This window comes from Zootoca vivipara, chromosome 7 (genome assembly GCF_963506605.1).
Source record: "Zootoca vivipara chromosome 7, rZooViv1.1, whole genome shotgun sequence".
NCBI lineage: Eukaryota > Metazoa > Chordata > Lepidosauria > Squamata > Lacertidae > Zootoca > Zootoca vivipara.
The window spans coordinates 78,849,681-78,869,162 of record NC_083282.1 but is presented as its reverse complement, the minus strand read 5'-3'; positions in this window follow the sequence as shown (position 1 = coordinate 78,869,162).

Here is a 19,482-nt window from a genome sequence, read left to right as displayed (position 1 = left end):
AAAGATCGTCAACCCTTCGCAAAGTACAATCTCATTTCGGTCTTTGAAGCCAGCTTTGTTGAAACGACAGAATTATTTTAAACTAATTCTTTAAAAAAAATCCCCAGCTCAATGTTTGCAAGACCTGAGAGTTTTTAAAATATATTGCTTTCAAACAGCATAAACAGCTTACACCATTCCTATGGGGAAATAAGGTGCTATATGTTAACATCCAAACTATATATACACGCAAACATATATAAACCTCCAGGTTCAAAGACAGCATGCTTTTGCGTACCAGATGTTGGAGCAACAACAAGAGAGGTTTCTTCCCTTCAATCCCAGATTGTGAACTTCCCAGAGGTACCTGGGAGGGCACTGTGGGAAAGGATGCTGGAATAGATGGGCCTTTGTTCTAATAGAGGCAGTCCGAAGCAGTAATGCTTCTGATTGCCAGTTGATGAAAACCACAGGAGGGGTGAGTGCTCTTGTGCTCGGGTCCTGCTTGTAGGCTTCCCGTAGGCACCTGGCGTGCCACTGTGAGAACAGGATGCTGGAACCCTGGTGTGATCCAGCAAGCTCTTACTTGGTTCTTGTATCCAATTAGTTTTTCATAATCTTCGGCACAGGCAAACAACATTCGCCAGAACCTTTCATGTAAAAACAACCACAGCGATTCAAGATGTCTCTGAAGCAAAGATGTGTCACAGTGAATGGATTTTCATTTAATTCTCTGCCCCTCCTAAGCGAATCGCTCACTGGATCAGCAAACCTGTCCACTTCCATACTTTGGCATTCTTGGAAGCTTAGCGTTATTAAACAAGAGTTTGCCCACCGCTGGTTCAAAGAGCATTCTCTGCAGGGTTTGGTTCTGGTTTGATTGTCATGTTTTTCAGTCTTGGCTAAATGGGCAGCCAACTTTTTTTAGCTGTATCTAATTCAACAGAAAGTATTTCTGCTTGGCTGAGTCATAGCTGTATGCTGCGTTCAATGCATATGTCGGGGAAAGGAAACGGGCATGAATTGTATATGCACAATCTGTGTGGGCAGAGTTTTCCAGTCTGCGTTAAACCCAGAGTTGCCGAGGGGAGCAATGGTGGTCTCCACCTTGTGCCTTCTGTTAAAGGGTTTAGAGTTTATGAGAATCCCATGTGAGGTTAAATTTTCCACACGTAATATACAACTCATAGCAAGTACGATGATCACACACTAATTCTCAGTGCTCCCATCATGTAAGCACTTGCTATGTGCAAAACTCAGAGGATGAAATCAATTTTTTCTTGGCCTGGACAACTAGCTTCTGCAGGAAACCCATCAGCCAGTATGAATTTCAGCCAGTTATGGCTGTGCTTCAGTTTCTTCATTCTCATCATCAATGGTTTATGTTCCTTCTGGGCCCCATGTGTTTTTATGCAGGTGTTTCCTCCCATGCATGGAGTGTATTATGAGATTTGTAAACTTAACCCTATATCAGGCATCCCCAAACTTCGGCCCTCCAGATGTTTTGGACTACAATTCCCATCTTCCCCAACCACAGGTCCTGTTAGCTAGGGATCATGGGAGTTGTAGGCCAAAACATCTGGAGGGCCGCAGTTTGGGGATGCCTGCCCTATACAAAGACCAGAGACAGCCAACATGGTGCCCTCCAGATGTGTTTCAACAGCAACTCTCATGACTGAGACTAGGGAGCTGGCATCTAGCAACATCTGAAGGGCTCCACATTAGCTACCCCTGCATTTGTCATTAAGAAGTTTTCTGAGTTGACTGCTATGTCCCATTGGAAGAGCTCTTTACATTGTGGGTAAGCAACTTCATCTGCCATCCACTCCAGCCAGCACAGGCAATGGTCCAAGATCATAGAATTGTTGAGTTGGAAGGTACCACATGGGTCATTTAGTCCAGCCCTGCAATGAAGGAATCTTGCCCAACATGGGGCTTGAACCCTCAAACCTGAGATGAAGAGCCTCATGCTCCACTGACTGAGCTATCCCAGCAGAACTGTTGTTCCCCCCACCCCTGCTGTATGTGTTCAGCATACAGAGAAACAGTGCAAGGGTTCATATTGTACAGTGGTACCTCGGTTTACAAACACAATTGGCTCCGGAAGTCTGTACTTAACCTGAAGCGTACTTAACCTGAAGCGAACTTTCCCATTGAAAGTAATGGAAAGTGGATTAATCCGTTCCAGACGGTCCGTGGAGTACTTAAACTGAAGCGTACTTAACCTGAAGCGAACTTTCCCATTGAAAGTAATGGAAAGTGGATTAATCCGTTCCAGACGGTCCGTGGAGTACTTAAACTGAAGCGTACTTAACCTGAAGCGAACTTTCCCATTGAAAGTAATGGAAAGTGGATTAATCCGTTCCAGACGGTCCGTGGAGTACTTAAACTGAAGCGTACTTAACCTGAAGCGAACTTTCCCATTGAAAGTAATGGAAAGTGGATTAAACTGTTCCAGACGGGTCCACGGAGTACTTAAACTGAAGCGTACTTAACCTGAAGCGAACTTCCCCATTGAAAGTAATGGAAAGTGGATTAATCCGTTCCAGACGGTCCGTGGAGTACTTAAACTGAAGCGTACTTAACCTGAAGCGAACTTTCCCATTGAAAGTAATGGAAAGTGGATTAAACTGTTCCAGACGGGTCCACGGAGTACTTAAACTGAAAATACTCAAACTGAGGCATACTTAAACCAAGGTATGACTGTATGCTCAAGATCTGTGACGTGCCTGAAGTAGCTTGATACCCGAGATCCCTGCATGTCCTTGTTATGATACCAGATAGTCCCAGCTCAGTGAAGTACTTAACACAGGATTCGTATTTAGATCTCTTAATTCAAGGCTATTGGGTAGTAGTACACATATAGAGCTCTCCAGGAAGTTGAACCTCGTGTTCAGAGCTTAGTAGCTGTGCAGCTCAATAGAGCCCCTGATTGGCATGTCATGTGCTGCATGCCATGTATTCCGGTCTATTTTCTCTCAAGTATTGCCTAACCAACAAAAGCAGTAGATTAAGCTCCTGTTAATCACACCACTGTTCAAGGGGTACAAGTCTTGAGCTGCAAAGCCTGCAGAGGCTCCGACTGACCATATCTGAAAGATTAATTTCTCCTCTAAGATTAGCTGAAAACGTCTTTTCTGCCTATTCTGTGGGTGTGCCATGCCTCCATGCCAAGATGATTAGAGCATGGTGCTGATAATGCAGGTTGCAGGTTCAATCCTCTTATAGAGCAGCTGCATATTCCTGCATTGCAGGACTATATGATCCTCAGGGTCCCTTCCCACTCTACAATTCTATGATTCTATGGTTCCATAACAAAGACGGATAGCTGGTGCATATAGTTCATGGCCAGTGCATCAAATGAGTTGAATATGTGAATTGGCCATCCCAGAGCTATCGCCCAAATTGGCCCAAATGAAATGTTTTTGAATTGTGTTCATTCATACAAGGTGCTTCCAGTATGGGCATTTGTTGTGAGACGAGCTCTTGCCCATTTTCTGCTATATTAATAAGCGAAGGGGTTGCCCAAACAGAGTCTCTTAAGTCTAAACTACCTCACAGAGTTGAGTTCAGTCGGAGCCTGAGTTAACAATACTACTGCATTGCCTACGCGTCTACAGCAGGTGTGGGGAACCTTTGGCCCTGCAGCAGCTGTTGATCTGCAGTTCCCATCAGCCTCAGCAGGCATGGCCAATGGCCAGAGATGATGGGAGTTGTAGTTCAGCAGCATTTGGTTCCCACACCAGGTCTATAGCTCCCTTTGCAAGGGAGGAGGAAGGGCAGAAAAGTAGGAAAAAATGGTTCTGCCTCCACTGGCCCCCTTGATCCCCCCTCCAATGTCCCCCTTGGCCATCCCACCAGCCACCACTGCATTGCCCTAGGCTGAGCAGTGGATCAGTCAAGTGGGGGAAGAGCCATAGCTCCCTTGCAGAGCATATACTCTGCATGCAAAAGGTCCCAGGGTCAGCCTCTGGCACTTCCAGGTAGGGCTGGGAAAGAGATCAACCTGAAAATCTGGAAAGTCACAGCTAGCCAGTGTCGCCAGTGGTCTGACTCAGTGTAAGGCAGCCTCCTTTGCTCCCAAGAGAAGGAAAAGGACTGCTGGACAGAAAGATCCTGGACAGGAGATCCTGGTAACCCAACCCCCTCCCCATTTCCATCTGAGGCCCTGAGTAGGAGGTGAAGGCATTCTCCCGATACCTAAAGCAATATAAACCCTGCACAACGTGATACTCCACATTCCACTTCCGATTGGGAAGAGTCCAGAGTAGTTGGAGAACATGAGCTACGTGTGACTTGCAGACACTGAATGAAACAGAGAATCGGGGGTGGTCTTTTTTTTTTTACTATCACAAGCACTGCCAAAAATAGCCCATGCATATTCATGCTTGTCAAGGTGACACAATTTTCCTGCACCTGATCTTGCCAGGGCCAGCCTTTCTCTTCCTAACCATGTGTCCTTGGGTTGAGTACGCAACATACATTTAAAGCACATTCTCCCCCTCCCCAACAACTGAATCATGTGCATTGTTGTTGGCGCTGGGGATTACAGTCCTGGTGGGGGCAGGTAAACCAGTTCCTAGGATGTGGAAGGAATGTGTTTTAAATGTATGGTTCGCATGCAGCCCTTGGCTTCCTAACTTTGCAGGCTGCTACTTTTGGCATTGGCTTGCTTCTGCTGCCTAAAGTTTCAGCTCAGAGTGGCAGCTGGGTCCGAGCCAGAATGCTTGCCAAGTTGCCTGATGATTTATTGGATTCTAAATATTTTTACTCAACTCGTTCAAAAGGTGTGCTCCTCATCTAAACAACAGCCTACGAAAATTTATAGCTGAAAACCTTGGTGGGGTTTCTTTCCTTGACCTTTTGGTAACTTCTAATATTTCACCTGAATATTGTTTTGCCCTGTTAGGGTTTCTCTGGGCTCTGGTCTAAAACTAAGTGGGATGGTAAACCTGTGTCTTGTTGTTTAGTCGTTTAGTCGTGTCCGACTCTTCGTGACCCCATGGACCATAGCACGCCAGGCGCTCCTGTCTTCCACTGCCTCCCGCAGTTTGGTCAAACTCATGTTCGTAGCTTTGAGAACACTGTCCAACCATCTCATCCTCTGTCGTCCCCTTCTCCTAGTGCCCTCCATCTTTCCCAACATCAGGGTCTTTTCCAGGGAGTCTTCTCTTCTCATGAGGTGGCCAAACTCAGAGAAGCTATGAGCTATGCTGTGCAGGGCCACCCAAGATGGACAGGTCATAGTGGAGAGTTTTGACTAAACGTGATCCACCTGGAGAAGGAACTGGCAAGCCACTCCAAAGACAAACCTGTGTCTAGACTCTGGTAATTCAGAGTGAAGGTGAGGCTCACATGACTGGATGCTCTGCTGTAAGTTAAAAAGAAAACCAGGATGTCAGCGATGAGCTTTCTTCCTGACATCTAGTTTTGTGTGCACAAAGCCATGGACAGTACTGGCACAGTGCCCATGGCACAGATCTGAATAAAATTTGCACATGCTAATTTTATATAATATTGCCTCCTACATCAATTGCCTCTAGTCAGTGAGATCTAGGCCCAAGTAATCACTCCAACAGTTCAAATAAATTGCTGGTTTTCCACCTCTGTTCTTTACCTCATGACAAGTCATGCATCAGCAGGTATTTGGGGGCCCAAACAAGAAAACTCCACAATGTCTACATCCGATCACATTCACCATGTTCCCGTGCATGTTTACTCAGAAGTTAATAGGCCTGCTTACAATAATCGCTCAAGACACTTTCAAATACTTCAAAATATTAAAATGCGTTCATCAAACAGCAGTGCCTCTGCATACTTATTCCTTCTAATAACGAACTCGTATGCTTGCGTATCCAATTCTATCATTTTGTAGTGAAAAATCTCTCAAATGTAACTTGGCAGTCTTGTACTTGCAAGATTGCCTAAGCTTCCAGAAGTATACACGTTTAAAAGAAAAGAAAAAACGCTTTTAAACCCCAAAATGGGATTTTTAGCCGCCATTGCTCTGGTACCTTGAACAGGGCTTTCAGCTGGAGAAATTTGAAGAGATTATCTCCATAGGTGTGAAAAGCAGAACCTGCCGAGTTCTGTAGATCAAGCTCCTGTTAACTGTTAATAGTGCAGGAACACACCAGGATGATTATTTCTGGTCAGTTGGCAGCCAAACCCTCATCCAGGTGTCCCTTGCCATTAGCCTAAAGAAAGATTTAAGAATTTAATTAGCATTAATGAAATCTCCCTCTTTGTTTCCTTCTGGCATCAATTTCCCCTTCTTTCTTCATTCCTTAAACCAGCATAACGCAGAACCCTCCGCAGCAATCACCATCAAAGTCAATACTGCAGGGCACACCTGATAAACTGCAGGCTTGGAAGAAAAAAAATGGCATGTTGAGCTCGCACTAGACTAGCAGCAGCTGTGTCTTCTCTCTGCCTAATAGGAATATCACTTCCTTTCCACTTTTCGGGCCTGCTCCAGATACAAACGTCAGCTAAACAGGAATAAAGAGCCCAGCCCTGCTATCTGTTATGCTTATGTAACTTTCATCAGTTTTCACAAGGCTTCAGGCTAAAGTCAGCTAGGTAATTTTAGACCCTGGACTTAATGGTCTTATGTACATGGTTCCAGGTGCTTGTTTTATTGTTTTTAACTTCAAAAATGTATCATTTCCTGCCACAAAACTGTGCATGAAAATGTGCTTAGCTTCAAGGCAGCAGAAGCAAACAAATTTTATTTGTGTAGTCATGATGGTGCTATTATTTAAGTGAGTTTAAAATGCAAAACTGCACTTACTCAGTCTTTGTAATGAGAGGCTGGCAAACACTTTAGGATGGTTTTGGGTTTTTTGTACTATTGCAGGGGCAGCTTGGTTTTTTCAGGCTGAGGGTCGCATTGACCTGTGATCCAACCAGACTGGGGGATGCCAAAGTGGGAGTAGCCAAACTGTAAAACTGGTGGTGGCAAAAACTACGGTTCCCAAGGCTATGGGTAGGAATAATAATAATAATAATAATAATAATAATAATAATAATAATTTATTATTTATACCCCGCCCATCTGGCCGGGTTCCCCCAGCCACTCTGGGTGGCTTCCAACAAAACACTAAAATACGGAAATCCATCAAACAATGGGGGAGAAATTGGATTTGGCTCCTATTTAAAGGCAAACCTGCATAATCTTCACTTATTGGACCAATATCTGAAGTGAAACACAGCTATTCTTCAAAATTCGCACTCATCTTAATTTTGCAGTCCACTTCGACCAGCCAAGTAATGTGTGAAAAATGTATGAACTCAAATAAAGGTGCCTACAAATCCATGCATTTGTGAAAATGGCATATAAAAATGCATTATATGGGGGGGGATTGCTTTCCAAAAATGTACCTATTACGGGAAATTGCATACAAAATTGTGTATATTGGGAGAAATTCGCTGAAGGGTTTTCAGGAGGACTTTTTTTTAAAAAAAATGCAAATTGATGTGGAAATGTGGAGAACTGCAATTAAGATTGGAAAAACAAGAAACAGAGAAAGCAAACCTGACATGTTCGCCTGTGCCTAGCTGTGGCACCTTGACTTCGGACTGGAGGTCCAGCCAAGGCTGTGCTGCTGGTTGTTTGTAGTTTGGTCCTTGTTGTTGTTTAGTTGTTTAGTCGTGTCCGACTTTTCGTGACCCCATGGACCAAAGCATGCCAGGCACTCCTGTCTTCCACTGCCTCCCGCAGTTTGGTCAGACTCGTGTTCGTAGCTTTGAGAACACTGTCCAGCCATCTCGTCCTCTGTCATCCCCTTCTCCTTGTGCCTTCAATCTTTCCCACCATCAGGGTCTTTTCCAGGGAGTCTTCTCTTCTCTTATGAGATGGCCAAAGTATTGGAGCCTCAGCTTTAGGATCTGTCCTTCCAGTGAGCACTCAGGGCTGATTTCCTTCAGAATGGATAGGTTTGATCTTCTTGCAGTCCATGGGACTCTCAAGAGTCTCCTCCAGCACCATAATTCAAAAGCATCAATTCTTCGGCGATCAGCCTTTATGGTCCAGCTCTCACTTCCTTGTTGTTGTTTAGTCATTTAGTCGTGTCCGACTCTTCGTGACCCCATGGACCATAGCACGCCAGGCACTCCTGTCTTCCACTGCCTCCCACAGTTTGGTCAGACTCATGTTGGTGGCTTCGAGAACACTGTTCAACCATCTCGTCCTCAGTCGTCCCCTTCTCCTTGTGCCGTCCATCTTTCCCAACATCAGGGTCTTTTCCAGGGAGTCTTCTCTCACTTCCTTATACATCAGTAAATAAGCCCAGGACCTTGTAAGCAGCCTTACATAATTTATCCATATAAGCATGAAGCATGCTGGTAAACAAACACCTGCAAATAAATTATACACAAGTGGCCACAAGAGCATCCATGCACTATATGAACTGTTGGGGCTGTTCTCTGCTCTGTATTACATTTTTGTAACAGCCTGAAACTATATTTCTTTCCCAGGTTTTGATTATATAAAACCTCACACTGGTGCCTCCAATAACATTCTGAATGTGTGTCTTTGTGCTGCAGTGTTATAGGCTCACCTTTATTTGGGGAGCCACGACACTAGGTGGCTCCCGAATACCAAGATACAGTGTCCTTGCTCCTGTCTCAACAAACCACAGAGTGACTATATTGCCCCATCTATTGATCTGTAAGCATCAATATTTATTAATATGATTCAGACATGGCAAAGCAGAGCATACACCTTGAGCCCATGACTGCTTTCCCAGAGACTGTAGCTGAAGAGCGCCTCACTATTTGGGAACCTTGGCCATTGAATCAAAACTTGCAGGAAAATTAAGCTTTGGTGATATTGTTGAATTATTTGCTAATAGAAAAGTCTGCAAAGCCCTGTTCAATGTGCTGCAGGCCAATAGACTGATGATCAGTCATAAGCAGTATGTTTTCATTCAAATGTAATAGCACTGCTAATTAAGTAGTTTAGTAATGTATCAGAGCTAAAAATGTTAAGTTTGTTTATTTTCACTCGGTTTTGTGAACAGTGTTGTTTTTAATAAGCCTATTAACTATCCCATTCTGATAAATGCTGTTCATTTATTTTCAATCTTTCCCACCCTAAGGGAAACCTAAGCCACTTCAAAACTTGTTTAAAGAAACTAGCAACATTTGGCTTGTAGGAAGATTTAGGGAGGGCAGTCTTCGATCGTGCATCTTGCCCCGGGCCCAGCACCAGCTCTCATCTGCCAGCTTCCAACCAGGGACAGAAGTTGCCTTAAAACTGCAATCCCGCTCAGGAAGAAGACCAGGCAATGCTGAATGTTGCAGCTGTTACCTGCTGTGTTTTGTTGGGGAAGAGGTAAAAGGCCCACCTTTATAGCCACTCAGCTGCCATGTGCCAAAGGCAAGAGCTGAGGAGGCATCATCATAACCTCCTTAGGCCTCACAATTGTGGATACAGTGATTTGTGGGGCATATTAAGCTAAATCAGGGGTTCCCAACTGGTGGTCTGCAGTGGGTCCATAGCATCTACCCATCAACTGTCCAAGACATCCTGTTCTGGGGGGCCATGCTCTCGCATGACAGCACAGCATCCCAAAACATGTGAGATAGGGGCCAGACAGGTATCTCACGTGAGGTCATGGCGCCCCAAAACATGTTTTGGGGCGCCGTGCTGTCACACAAGTCATGTGAGATGCACATCCTGTTGGTGGGTTTGGTGACACCACTTTCATAACACAAACTTCCACAAAAATATCAACATTTTCAAAAGTAAGGGGCCCATGGCTTGGCTTTTAAAAAACAGGGCCCCCGCAGTATTTAGCTAATTGGGATCCACTGATCTAAATTATTTATAGGCCACCTCTCACCTGTACTGATTCCAGGAAGCAGCATTCCATAAAACTGTTGTAGGGGCCTATGCTCAGCACAAGGGCCACATTTCTTTGTTGGAAACCTCTCAGGGGCCACATGCCAGCAGTGGGTGGGGGTCAGAGACAAAGAGGAGTGGAGCAACAAATTTGATTCTTGTCTTTGTACAGGGGGCTCCATTCCAGTATGCAAAAGAAAGAAAATCCATGCACTCTGGGGGAGTGTTTTGTGTGGATTATTATTATTATTATTATTATTATTATTATTATTATTATGGTTTTGTCGTGTTACTAGACTGCATCTCACATTGCTGCTTTATATGCCTTACAACGCACACACACACCAACAGGAGGACAAAGAGAGCTTTTGCAAGCTGAAGGAGTAAGGAGAGAGGATGGGGCTTGGGAAAAGCTTCAAATAAACCAACATAATCACCTTGTCAGTAGAAACGCCATGTGGTTGCTGCAAAAGAAATGAAGGAGCAAGCAACCTACAAAGCGAATTTTTAGACAGTGAGAATGAGGCCCTCATGCCGAGGCAGCCTTCTAACCTAACTGTACAGTCCAAGCAAAATTGGAACCTGCAATAAGTGTGACTTATTTTTGCATCTTACACTGCCACCTTCAGGCCCTTTGCATAAGTTTAAAAAATATTTTTATTGCTATAAAAATGTATACCAAGTGATGCAATAGAGTGTTAAGAGTACTGAGACGAGTAATACTGCAGAAGCTGCAACATTTGCGGGGCGTGGGAGGGCGGCGGAATAGATGGATGAGTTCAGAGGCCCCGATTTTGCTCCCAGGGCTACTTTTCACAGGGAACCCTACCCAACTCTTGGCCCCCTTAACAAACTACAGCTCCCAGAATGCTTTGGGGGAAGCCATGACAGTTTAAAGTGGCATCATAGTGATTAAAACATATGCCATGAGTGTGGCCTAAGAAGCTGGCATGATTGCCACTCCCTGGGCTGGGTGTAAGGAAGAAAGACAAGGCAGGTGGGGCTGCCAAAGAGCAGATTGAGAGTGGTAGGGCAGTGCCCACCCACCCTAATAGAGCAGCCTCCACTCATGGAGGCTATTTCAGCCATTATGCCAAATGGCCGAATTTGGGCTAGCAGCACAATCCCACTTCTCTCTCTGTGTTGTACATCAGTAGAGCTATTCTTAAAAAAAATAATAACTTATGGCACGGCCAGTTCCCACAACTATGAAATAAAAAGCAGAGTCCTTCCGATGCTTCACAAAGTTGACCTTCCTCCAGCAGAGAGGACTAACCCCAGCTTATGTGGCAGCATTTTTATTTTATTATTATTATTTTGCTGTACAGTATAGGATTTAGTCTTATTTTCAGCATCTGGGTTCAAGGAGACCTCCATTTGTGTCAGAGGGGAGTGATTTCTCAAGGTAAAGTCATGAGAGGGGAAAAAATTAAATTTGGAGATGGAAGCAGAGTTCTTGTTCCTTAGCAACTGCACGGATACATTCGGTGTGTTGGGGGGGGGGCAGCAGTTATTTTGCAACAGAGGGGCCACGTGCCAATGTCCGCAGGAGCCTGCAACAGCGCCCAGCAATTTCTTCCTTTTGTGGTAGATTGTGAGTGACCCCTGGCAGTTGGACACCTGAAGAGCAATTGTTATTTATTGCTTATTTGGCCAGAGTCAGTTTGAACACTTTGGGGGGGGGGTGACCTTCAGAGTGGGGACATACACAGTGCATTCAACAAGGTATAGAGAGGCCATGAGTGAGGCATCCTCGGCCCCTTAGTTGAGAGGAAGTGGGACTGAGAACCAATAATGGGAACCTGTTTTTGTTTTTTTTACAAAGTCAGACCCTGAATCCATCTAGCTCCCTATTGTCCACTCTGACCACTGGCAGTGGCTCCCGATGGACTTCAGACAGATGCCCAGCCATGCCAACCCTTGATGCCTGCCTCAATCTTACATAGTGAAATACTGCCTCTTCCAGTCTCTGTCTACTTTAAGTGCTCTTCACCAGAGCAGGGATGTGGTTGTGCCATGGTCTAAAAACCACCGAGCCTCGTGGCTTGCTGATCGCAAGGTCGGCAGTTCAAATCTGCGTGAGGGGGTGAACTCCCATTGCTCTGTCTCAGCTCCTGCCAACCTAGCAGTTCTAAAGCATACCAGCGTGAGTAGATGAATAAGTACCGCTGCGGCAGGTAGGTAAATGGCGTTTCCCTGTGGTATATGGCTTCCATCATGGTGTCCTGTTGCGTCAGAAGCGGTTTAGTCATGCTGGCCACATGACCCAGAAAAGCTGCCTGCAGACAAATGTCATAGAATCATAGAACCATAGAGTTGGAAGAGACCACAAGGGCCATCCAGGCCAACCCCCTGCCAAGCAGGAAACACCATCAAAGCATTCCTGACAGATGGCTGTCAAGCCTCCACTTAAAGACCCCCAAAGAAGGAGACTCCACCACACTCCTTGGCAGCAAGTTCCACTGTTGAACAGCTCTTACTGTCAGGAAGTTCTTCCTAATGTTTAGGTGGAATCTTCTTTCTTGTAGCTTGAATCCATTGCTCTGTGTCCGCTTCTCTGGAGCAGCAGAAAACAACCTTTCTCCCTCTTTTATATATTTGAACATGGCTAACATATCACCCCTTAACCTTCTCTTCTCCAGGCTAAACATACCCAGCTCCCTAAGCCGTTCCTCATAAGGCATTGTTTCCAGCCCTTTGACCATTTTGGTTGCCCTCCTCTGGACATGTTCCAGCTTGTCAGTATCCTTCTTGAACTGTGGTGCCCAGAACTGGACACAGTACTCCAGGTGAGGTCTGACCAGTACAGTGGTACTATTACTTCCCATGATCTAGATGCTATACTCCTATTCATGCAGCCCAGAATTGCATCGCCTCTCTCAACCTGAAAGCAGAGATGAGCACCGGTAGTTGAATTCGACTGGACTTTACTGTCCAGAGGTCCTTTAACCTTTATTTCATCAGACTGCAAAAAAGGGTGAAGAATTACTGAAAGAGGTGGTGAGCAAAATCCAGAGTAGCCACACAACCAAATAACAGCGTAGGACCTGCGGAATCAGAAATGAAGACCTCAAGGGAGAGGGGGAAATTGCCCTATGCCAAATCAGACCATCGGCCCATTAAGCTCAGTAGTTCTGCACTGGCTAAGCATGGCTCTCCAGGGTTTCAGGCAACAGCCTTTCCCAACCCTATCAGGAGATGGACAGGGATTAAACCTGGGAACTTCTGCATGCAAAGCAGATCCTCTATGACTGAGCTGTAGCCCTTCCCCTGGTGGGCATCAGGCTAGTAACACATGTTGGCATGCCCTGGCATCCTCTTATGAAATCATTTCCTTCATGTTTGGGACTCTCCAGGCTTAATTACCATTTGACTTTAAGCTTAATTATGTGCTCAAAGTCTTGAGCTGTCCAAGGCATTGTATAGTTCTATTTGTTTTCGAGCCAGTTCCTCCACACACATGCTATGGAACTAGTCTTGTGAAGAAACACACATGGGAAGTATTACATTGGCATGAGAACTCTGCCCAGGGCGGACATACCGGTAATTTTTTATGAGCAGCGAAGGAAGTGTCCCCCACTGTGTTCAGTACAACATGTATTTCTGCACCAGGAACCAGGATACATTCTCAAAAGCTGGTTCTTTAAGCATTTGCTGAGGTTCAGTGTGAACTGAAGAAAGTATAGCCATGGAGGGCGCCTATTGCATAGTACCTGTGACATCACTAAATGCATCTTGCCACCCACCCCAAATTCCAGAGCAGTTTTGCAATGTTTTGAAAGATGCTTTTCATCATTTTATAAATGAAAATATTATATATAAAAGAATGAAAATATTATAGCTATAACGGTATGTATGTTGTCCTTAAATTGGACAGCCTACTTGATACATGAGGGAAAGGCAAGATTGACTGTTTAAGCAGCATGTAGGTCTGGCATGTTGTAGAGCCAGAAAGACACCTCAAGTGAAAGGTCCACTGTGACCACTGTCAAAGTGTTTCTTTTGGACCAGAACAGGTCATACTGCAACTCATAAAGACTGAATTCCACAAGTTTCCTTAAGAAAGATTATTTCAAAGTGAAAGCTTTACATTTATCATTATATACTCTAATGTGGTGTTTATACTGAACCCAGGAGGAAATTTTTAGATGACTTGGCTGGTTTTGATAACTTACTTGTAAATAATTCACTTTCTGCCTAACCAAGAGAAATACGTTACTGTCAGAATTGCAATATTTCCTTGGCCGCACAGAAACAGAACAAAATGTATTGCAACAAATGCCATAAACTGTCAAAATGTACATATGTATTAAGATGTGTCTTTAAACATATGGACTGCCTACCATCACCCTGTTTGCTTGTTTTCACTTCTGCTACAGTTTAAATTAATGCTGTATATTATTTTTAGCAAAGATACTGAAGTCTTGTAATGATGTAACTGGTTAAAGCAGCTGTTCCTATTTGGGTGAAGTTCAGCTCCCATCACCCCCTAACCATTAGATATACTGACTGGGGCTGGCGGGAAGTTCAAAAACATGTGAAGGTCACCAATCTGGGAAATGCTAGGTTCAACCGTTGGCCTTCATTCAGCTGGTAGATCAAGACCCACCCACTCTTGGGTCACAACTCAACGTAAACCAGGTGACAATAGTAGCGCGGCCACCATAGAAATATGCTGTAAAAAAAGTAAGAAGTGGGTCTCCAAGATGCACAAAGGTGGGTCCTGATAATCAAAAGCATCTCCACCCCCATCGTTCAGCCCGGACACTCAGGTCCAGCTCCAAGGGCCTTCTGGTGGTTCCCTCACTGTGAGAAGTGAGGTGACAGGAAACCAGAGAGAGAGAAAGCCTTCTCAGTAGTGGTGCCCTCCCATCAGATGTCAAGGAAATAAACAACTATCTGACTTTTAGAAGACATCTGAAGGCAACCCTGTTTAGGGAAGTTTTTAATGTTTGATGTTTTATCATGTTTTTAATATTCTGTTGGGAGCCGCCCAGAGTGGCTGGGGAAACCCAGCCAGATAGGCGATAGGTAGGTAAATAAATAAATAAATAAATAATTTTTTAAAAAGGTTCACTATTGGGTTAATCAAAACATATTTTGACTGACTGACCTGGATAGGTCAAATGATTCAACCTCAATCTGTTAACCACCACCCATCCTACACAGCCAGGTCCTGTATCTATAGCAGTGACCAGAGGAGGAATGATGGACGGGTGGAGTGCAGAGAGAATAAACAAATGGTGCGTCCGGACACCTTCATCTGCCCCAGCTGCAACCAAACATGTCTCTCCTGCATTGTTCTCTACAGCTACGTAGCCTGCCCTTCCGTGGCTCAAAACAAAACAAAAAACCCTTATGTGCATTTATCCAAGGAAGAAATACTAGGGAGAAAAAGAATGGATAGTTCTTTCTACTGTTCATTAGAAGACAATAAAGCAACATAGCCTAGAAATAGCTATGAATCCAGTACAGTCTCTGTGTTCTATTTCAAACTTTTCTTTTTTTATCTAAGTCAGTGAAAGATTAATCAGGCTCTGTGCATAACAAATAACGTCATGTGGATAATTAATCAAGAGCTCTAATAGGCTTTTCAATGCTTGGAGAAGTATCCATTCATTCACCTAATTATATGACGAGTAAAAGTCAGCGCCAGAAATTTCTTCCATAATTAGATTAAGTCCCTTGATCGTGATACTTTTTTAAAGTTTACATCAGCCCCTGCCTCATTTCTTACTTTCTTTTAAATCTGGCGAGTAAAAGTGGCTCATCTTAACACTTTGCTTGAATCCCAGAAGAATATACCCTTTAACATTTCGCAGGTGAAATCTACATATTTTACAACACTGCCAAGTTTGACTATCAGAGGACTCCGCCGTTCACCTCTGGCTGCTGTTCTGTTTCATTAAAAATTTACTCAGCAATTGCCTGACCTATGAAGCAGTGCAGAACTGAGCGTAACAGTTTATTTGTTCCATTTATTTCCTGCCTTTACTCTGAGGAGGTAAAGGTGCTGTGCACAGTTCTCTTCCACAGTATCCTCACAAGAACCCTGTGAAGTAGGTGAGAATGTGACATAGTGACTGGCCTAAGGTCACCCAGTAAGCATCAAAGAACTGCAGAGTTGGAAAGGATCCTGAGGCTCATCTAGACCAACCCCCTGCAATGCAGGAATCTCAACTAAAGCCAGATGGGGTCTTGAACCAGGGTCTCTTCTGTCCCTTTCGGGGGTTTTTTAAGAATAATTTTTATTGATTTTATACACTAATAACAAACAAACAAACAAACACATAACACTTAAAAAATTTTTTACCATTCATTACATTATCCTTTTCAATGTATAGGGACTTCCCTCATTCTCCCCCTCTGAGCTACATTGTCCATTTTTTTTACATTCAGCAGGTTCGTCTTCTAAAACCATACATTTTTTAAAAAAATTTATCTTACCCTACTATCCTAAATAAAATTTCTGTTATACTGCCTAAAGCCTATACTCTGCTTCCTTAAAGGTTAATTATATCTTGCAATTTTTCTTTAAATAGTCTCTAAATTTCTTCCAATCTTCTTCAGCCTTCTCCTCCTTCTGGTCACGGATCCTTCCGGTCATCTCGGTGAGTTCCATATAGTCCATCATCTTTATCTGCCAGTCATTGATTGTGAGCATTTCTTGAGATTTCCAAAATTTAGCTATTAGTAGTCTAGCTGCAGTTGTGGCATACAGAAAGAATGTACAATCTTTTGGGGGGATCTCATCTCCAACTACTCCAAGCAAAAAGAAGGTCTCTAGTTTTTTTTTACAAAGGTATTCTTGAACACCTTTTAAAATTCATTATAATTTTTTCCCCAGAAGTCTTTTATCCTGGGGCAGGTCCACCACATGTGGTAAAACGTACCTTCTTTTTCCTTGCATTTCCAACATTTATTATCAGTTGCATGATGCATTTTTGCTAGTTTGACAAGTGTTAGATACCATCTACACATCATTTTTAACATATTCTCTTTCAATACATTACATGCAGTAAATTTCATTCTTCTGTCCCTTTCGGCCTGGCACTCTGACCAATACAACACACTGGCTCGAGTAAACTTAATAACATTCAGTAGAACATATGGACCCACTTACAAAACAGCTGCAGCTTAAACTCATCTAGATAGGCAGCGTTAAGGATTGTAGCAGCACTGGCATTTCTGTGTCTCTGTGTGTCCATTTCCACAATGTGCACAGGGGTCAAGGTGCATTTGTCAAACTGAGATTAAGCTTCTAGAGAGCAGGGTAAGGGAGCTGAGCCCCCAAGAAGGCAAATGTACTACATATTTGAGCAAACATTATTTTTAAAAGAAATCCTCAGCTGTTTCCCAAATTGGGGGGGGGAGCAGTGAGTACTTGAAACAGGGAGAGAATCGAAAAGAACTAGGCCTGTTGGAGTGTATATGAAAGTGCATAATTTTTACGATCCTTTGTTGTTTTGAGATCCAGCATGTTTTTCAGATGCTGCCTATAGTGAGCATGCTGGCTTAACATTCGCTTCTACACCGTTCCTGAGAACAGCATTGTTATCTGTTAACAAGGCTCGTGGGGTGCTGGATTTTATATACTAGCAGTACTGGAATCAAAAGAACCTTTACAGCTGACTTCAATAAAATCAGGACTTCTAGTCCCACTGCTGTTTGAGAAGTACTGAGAGCAGGGGGAAGCTCAGTTAGCCACACAAGTACATTATGCTGAGTAATGCATGTGCAGGAAGCTTGGTTTTCAGCAGTACAAATTATAGAGCAGCAGGGAAGGGATAAGAAGGAATTTACCCTACTATGCATCACATCTTGGCATTTACTTGTGAGGAGAAAGGAGAGAAGGAGCAATGGTCAAACACAAGTGGTTGTATCCTATTATTATTATTATTTCTACTATTACTATTACTATTACTATTTCTATACCATCCTTCATCCAAAGATCACAGGACAATTTACAATATAACGCAGTGGAGCTCCATGGGCACAATGGGACTTCCATTTCTTCTTCCTAGTGTGCATTCCTCAACCCCCAGAGCTTATTTTGAGGGTGCAAGAGAGGAAGTCCTGTTGCCCACATGCAAGTTCCTTGTGCCAGCAGTGCTGCAGCATTAGAAACGGCTCTAGGCAAGGAATCCGAGCAGGAGCAGAAGTAATAAGTTCATTGGGTCCAGAGCCTGGCATGAAGCATATGTGAGCAAGGAGCAAGTGTTCATCAATGGAAGATTAGGGTCGAGTCTGGGCCAAAGGTGAAGTAATGGGAGAATGGGTGCAGTTATACTGAGTTCCATCTGTCCAAGGATTCAGCGAAAGGGCGGCACACACACCATTCTTAAGGCATAGTTTTGTATGTCATTTTATTGTTAGGCACGAATCAGCATGAAGTAGGAATATGGGCACTATTTGTGGCTTTGTCTTGGATCTGGCTAGCATCCCCAGAAGGATGGATACTATAGATTCCAGAAAAAAGAGGGACAAGTCCCATTGAGACTAACCTCAAAGACTGGTAGATCAACTTTGCACTGTAACAGATGGATAAAGCAGTATGATCAGGATTGTCAGGAACTGATCAAAAGAATTGTTTTAGCTATTTAAGATCTGAAGGTGTGTCAGTAATGTTTGTCAGTAATGCTTGAGTTATATACTTAATCTTTCCAGAAACTGGGGGAGGGGGGGAAACCTCTGAAAGCTCAATTCTTATTTCCCCCCTGGATTAGTAGAAAAGTACTTTAATCAAGATTTATAATCCTGATGCTTTAAGGGAAGGGGCACAACATGAAAATCTGATTCTTTACATTTTGTGGTAAAGGTTATCCATACAGGAAACAATCTGATTCTTTAAGAAACCTCCCCAATTTTCTTTGAAAGTTAAAAACTAAAATGCTTTAAGTACTGGGCAATTTTAGGTAGGACAATTATTCCCCTAATGGGGCATGAACTGGAGCATTCTGAATATCCAACAGCCTGAAACTTAACCAGCATGTTTGTGATCCTATTGTGCCTGTGCTACTTAGCACTGTCCATTCATTTTAATGAAATCTGCATGGCCACCTGCAGCACCACACTTGAAATGAATGCAGGCAACACAGAAACTTTTTGCTTCATTCTTTTCTCTCTTTTTAACTGTCTTCAGCCTGTCATTATGTGCTGCTTTTGAACTGCTAAATTATATGTACCAAATTGCTGCTGTCGATTTTATATGATTTGCACAAAATTCCAGTCCTCCCAAAATATGGTAACTGTCTAAAATGAAGCAGCTCATTCTCATCCCATGTATTGAGATTCCCGCCATGCAAAGTTAATCATGTATTACCCTGCAGCGCCACCTAGCACATGTTGATTTAACTGTGCAAACTTTAAAATGCAATTTTGCACTAGATTTCACTGCAGGCAGATTTACATGCTAGACTATTCCCATGGTGTAAATCTGCTGTTAGTAAATCTGCTGTTAGTATGTATATGAGGGTTTTCCACAACAGCCATAGAGCCAGCTCATGTGTGGGCTGAATCACACTAAGAAGCTTCCAGGTTACTGCCAGTCATTGCTGCTGCCATTCATCTGTCTCGGAATATAATGGAGGAGTGCCCCTTTTGGGGTGAAGCCAAACAGTTGGAAGAGTACAGTTCCTGTGTGGTGTAGTGCCACA